Source organism: Amphiura filiformis, chromosome 15 (assembly GCF_039555335.1).
Source record: "Amphiura filiformis chromosome 15, Afil_fr2py, whole genome shotgun sequence".
Taxonomy (NCBI): Eukaryota; Metazoa; Echinodermata; class Ophiuroidea; order Amphilepidida; family Amphiuridae; genus Amphiura; species Amphiura filiformis.
The window spans coordinates 25,911,842-25,917,451 of NC_092642.1; the positions used below are offsets into that span (position 1 = coordinate 25,911,842).

At 40.5% G+C, this 5,610-nt stretch overlaps 1 long non-coding RNA gene across 1 annotated transcript; it reads right to left on the reverse strand.

Moving 5' to 3' along the window:
- Positions 1-2,057: 2,057 nt before the first annotated feature.
- Positions 2,058-5,236, reverse strand: LOC140172169 (uncharacterized). The gene is made up of 3 exons (XR_011861688.1): positions 4,648-5,236; positions 3,184-3,256; positions 2,058-2,403 (listed from the first exon to the last, which is right to left on the reverse strand). It is a non-coding gene; the product is annotated as an uncharacterized lncRNA (long non-coding RNA).
- Between the last annotated feature and the right edge of the window lie 374 nt (positions 5,237-5,610).

The following is a 5,610-nucleotide window of genomic DNA, read 5'->3' on the forward strand; positions in this document are numbered from 1 at the left end:
CAATTGCACAAGATACGGTATGTGTTTTAAGGGTTTAAAATGGAACTTCTAGCACTACACTATGCACTAGTGGTCAACTTGCACAAGTTGGTGGTGGTGCAATTCCACCCTTAGTAGCTTAGGTTCCGTCTTCTATCCTTTTTACGTGCCTGATGGATGGTCATATGTCTACGGAGCCCCGGTGACATGAAAGAAAATAAAATCTCGAACCCTGGGTTACTAAGCCGGGCCCCGAAGTTAGTAAGTCGGGGCCCGAGTTACTAAGTGGGGCCCTGAGTTACTATCATGCGGACCCGAGTTACTAAGTCGGGCCCCAAGTTACTAAGTAACTTGGGGCCCGACTTAGTAACCCAGCGTCCGAGATAGTAACTCGGGCCCTGACTTACTATCTCGGACCCCGAGTTACTGAGTCAAGGCCCCGAGTTACTAAGTTGTGGCCCCGAGTGACTAAGTCGGGCCCTGAGTTACTAAAGCGCTGCCCTGAGTTACTAAGTCGGGCCCGATTTAGTAACTCGGCCCCGAGTTACTAAGTCATGGCCCGAGTTACTAAGTTGGGGCTCATAGTAGCAGCTGCCTCTTCATAAGTATGTATTCAGGACTCATTGTGTGACTGGTTCTGTGGTGCGAGCACTGAACTAAAATCTTGGTAGGGGTGTGCAGTGCAGAGTAGTCCCATTACATAACTTTAGGAACTGAATTCAGACAAAAAGGAGCATCTGAAGGGGTTGGAGTGTTGTTGTTTTTGTCACTTTGTATGATCAGGGAAGTGATGATATATTGTAAGAGAAGAGTCAATCTGGTCACAACATTAATGATTTCTTGCATGTTTTTAATAATAAAATGCTACTTTTTCTTTGTTATTATTAGTGGTGCAGTTTGATCCGGTTGTGAAGTGTGCACTTTTTTATTGTTTATTTCTTAATCATAAAACTTAGAAAAGATAAAACAGGTGTTTTAATTCTTTTTCCTTTTTTATTCCCTGTACTTGGGACTGGTGGGGGGAAAAGACACACGACAGAGATGTAAGCCACGAAAAAACTCCTGTGAAAGGCATGAAAATTCCACGAAAAAGAACCAAACCAAAACAAACCCAGGAAATTTCCCGAACACTTACATCTCTGGTACAAAGAGAATAACCACCAGCCCCCTGCTCTTAATCAACTACTGCTCATACAATCAAATCACACATTATGAAAGTTATTTTTAAATTAAATACGGTACATGGAGATGATCTGTGTCCAGAAGAAAGTGAATGCACATGGCAAGAAGCATGGACAGCCAAAAAGCTGGGTAATGACAAACACAGATCAACCCAATAGTTGCATTGACATAATAATAAGGCTGGCATTTTTGGGCGGGCTCATGGGTACCCGCCGAGATTACACTGCCCGGTACCGAAATTTATTTTTTTTTTGGTTTTGCAGTGTCCCTGGACCTAGACCTAAATGCTAGGATCATTCATGGTTGACCAAAAAAAAATGTGCACAATGTTTTGTGCATTTTTCAAATTCAATGCATTTTGATATCATTAATAGAGTATGACATGAAAACAAAGTATAAATTTTCATATTAAAAACACAAAACATAGTGCAAAAAAAAATTTTTTAGGTCAACCATGAATGATCCTAGCATTTAGGTCTAGGTCCAGGGACACTACAAAACCGAAAAAATAAATAACTTTTTTTTGCAATTTTGGGTACACGGTTGCCCGCCAAAAATGCGCCAGGTACCGGGCAGTAATTACCCACAAATGACACCCTACATAATAAACAACAAAATCATGAAGAGTGATCATTATTCATAAGAAAACAACACCACTAAGGTGTTTTAATTCTTGTGACTCTACATGCATTGCGATTACGATTCACAATGTATGGATGTAGAGTTACAAGAAATATAACACCTGTTTTTGTGACTGAACATCTACAATGGGATTGGTGGCAATTTTTTTTGTTTCTTTAATATAAAATCTGTAACTTCCGATTATGAGCATGAAATCTGCCATAGTCTTGTTGGACTTGGATTTGAGTCTAGACTCAGACACAAATGAATCCGAAGTGGCTGACTGACCTGGATACAAATGGAATCGCTCTGACTCAGATGACTGAGATGAGGTGGACTTGGATAAAAATCTGACCCAATCTTTTATTTCATTTATTTTTGATGAACCCTGCAGGATACTGTTACTGTTAACATCAGTAAGGAAAACTACGGTATGAATTTCACTCCTGGAGGAGAGTGGAGTTACAAAATCGCTCTCTTAAACAATGATTGTGAATGTTACAATTGGTCTTTTTCATATTTTCAGTTCAGCAAAATGCCAACACCCATTGCTTGCTAATCATTCATCTAGTGTTGCTGTCTCAGGCAAAACTTGTTATAGTTGAAATCCATCTTCTTGATCTGCAAAATAACAACAAAAAAGAACGCTAAATCAATAAAAGTAAAGAATATTGATATGCAATCATGTACGGTATTTCAGCATGTTGGCTTTCAAAATCGTAACACATTCCAATTTCAAAAGTTGTTGAAATAGGCATAAAAAATTGCTTGATTGGCGTAACCAGATGACCCATTTAGCTGAACTTTTCTTCTTTTAAAAATTTAATTTATTTATTTTTCATTTTGCAAAAAAAAAAAAAAGTCAGGGTCGGGACTCTTTTGGGGTCGGTCGGCTACGCCGATCAAACATTTTTTAGGCCTCATGCGAAGTGGTGCGATGAGGCCTCATGAAGGCCCCTCATTTGAACAGTTAAAATGTTGTTGTTTTTGCACATGTAACAACACCATTCATGCATTTTACACTATTTTTGCCCATGATCAGGGTGAATATTGGTGGAAAGGAGCTCCTTGCCCCTTTTCTTTTTCTTTTCCTTTGCCCTCCAGATTTTCTCTTTCATTTTTTATCAGAGGGGCATTTTTTTCTTTCATTTTTTGTCAGAAAGGTAGTTTTTTCTTCCATTTTTTTTTATTGGAAAAGCCCGTGGTTCTCTTCCACCTGCGGGCATACTCGGCCTACATTGGTTATTTGGTTTACATTTTTGTCTTAAATAAACACAAAACATTTTGGTCTAAATAATACAAAACTTATGACCTGTATGCATGACTTCCAGTTCAAAATTCAATATGGAAGTGATCATATCTTTCTCTCACAATGTTTTTTGTTGTTTAATTTGTACATACCTGCAGTGATAATTGATTGTCATCTGAGTTGTGAAACTTCAAGTTGCTGAACACTATACAGTCATGTTGTGTACTGAAAAAACAAACAATACAAAACATTTAGTAGTCTTGGTTTATTTACATAAAGGCCTATTTTTAGAATTCATAAACATTGACCATAGTATTTTTTTTTACTTGCTTCAAGTTTGATAGTTAACATCAGTTGGGCCTACTTTCAGTGTGCCACCTCCAACAGACCACCATTGTATGTATGCGCTCTATGGCTGAAGGATTAGGTTGGCGTGCCGTGCATCGTGTTTTGTTCCATTAACCACCCACCTACATAATTTGTAGTGACTTTACATCAAGCAAACTGATAATATTACATTATTAGTTCTGCCCATGCAAATCTGAAACATATGACACACCCCACACCACGATGATAGATGAATATTTTGGGCCTTTATTTACATCTTCTTGGCCTAAGAAATGTAAAAAATCAGCGCCCACCCAAAATGATTTTAAATGATTTTGTTAAGCGCCCTGGGCAATGGAACAAATACGGTACCGTCGGTACGTACCTGTGATTTGATAATTTGCTGCAATCACCAAAATGCGCACACTATTAAGACCCTACACCTTGAGTTTGGTGACCTGGTTTCAAAGAGTTCCAAATCAATTCAGAGCGGTGTCGCTCTGACGTATGAGAACAAAATACAATTGTTGGAGTGGTGCTGCGCGGAAAGAGTGCCATTCAGAGTCATGCCACTGCCGCTCAGTGGTGTGCCGCTCGGCTTGCAGACAAGTACAAATGGCACGGTGAAGCGTCATGCCGCTGAGCGGCAAAAAGTATGAAACCAGCATTAGGTGGAAAAAATAAGACTCATCTAGCTAGCATCCTGTTGGGCGCAGTGCTTACGCTAGTTGTTGTGTAAATGCAATGCGTGACTGGCGCATGCTTCATATTAAATGTAAATTTACGCAAGCGTGAGTTCGGACTTTATTGACGCACGCAGTAACAAAACCCGAATAATTTCCGCCTTTTTTATATATAACTAGATTTCGCGGTTCTCGGGTTGGGTGGTTCTTGTGACTATCTCTCATTACCCAACACCCGTTACCCATATAGGCCTACTTGCCCTGACCTTTTAAACTACTAATAGGCCTCTGCACGTGTGCCGTTTTGGAATCCGATGAGATGCACCTGCACGATTAACCACACTGTAATGCTTTCCGATGCTCGCTTTTCACGCCCATGACGCCCGTGGGTATACTCCGCGCACTACGCGATAGCTTCGCCGCGATCACGCACGCGAAAGCACGCGTTAGCGAGCCACGCGCATTACCCGATAGCGCCAGCGGACAGAGGGACGGACGGACGGACACGCCATGATTAGTATTATGATGCCAGTATTAAACAAACCAGCAGTACACGCTCAACAGTTGAAGTTGTGACAGTTCAGACTTCTGTCCGAGTAAACTTACCACAAACGGCACAAATCTCAGACTCAGTATTCACCCATTCATCTCTGGTATGTCAGGTTGCAGATGCCATTAATGTGCAGGGCGGTGGAGAAGTATTACGATCAGGCTCATGTCATTTCACATTTTCAGGAGCACCTGCAGTTTTCAATACACATTTATGTGCATGTGTGTATAGCATGCATGCATTGCATGGTGCCATCCCCGGTTACGATATTTGTCCTTATCAAATATACGTAAAATTGAGCACTGTATATGCCCAAGTGGAGTCCAGGTGTGCCCACTTACTCAAAGTTTCTACATGCTTCATTGAAAGTCAAGAAAGATTAGTAAAAGTTATCTTTTTAGGGAAATTACATTCGAAATTTACATCTAAGCGACAGTAAAAATAAACTGAGCCAGCGCAGCACCGACGTGAATTTCGGTCTTATATGCTTGAAAAATCCATATTCATGAAGTGACGTTTCATGACGTAGGGACAAATTCTACTGCTACACTCTATGCGCTATATTTTTGTCAGTCTCCGAACCGGCACAGAGAAGCGGCCGTGCGCATAGGTTAGGAGACTGACGGATTTAGTCTACCTGTGCACCACAGGCGAGACCCATTACCATTAGACCAAGCGAACCGTGATACACAATGGGGAAATTTTAGGTATATATCATAAACATACCGTGCGTTATTCATACAAAACATTCAAAAAACAGTACTTACAATGAGGTTCACTGGCGAACCTCAACGGATTTAGACTGATAAAATAGTGCTTAATAACATACGTACAGTTTTTGAATAATTTGAGACATTTTTGTGTTTACGTGTAAAACCAATGACAACGTCAAAATTCAGCCAATCTTGGCCGGCCCCCCCTGGATGGAATAGCGATTGACTGACTGACTGATTGATTGACCGACTGATTGATTGATTGATTGATTGATTGATTGATTGATTGATTGATTGATTGGTCCC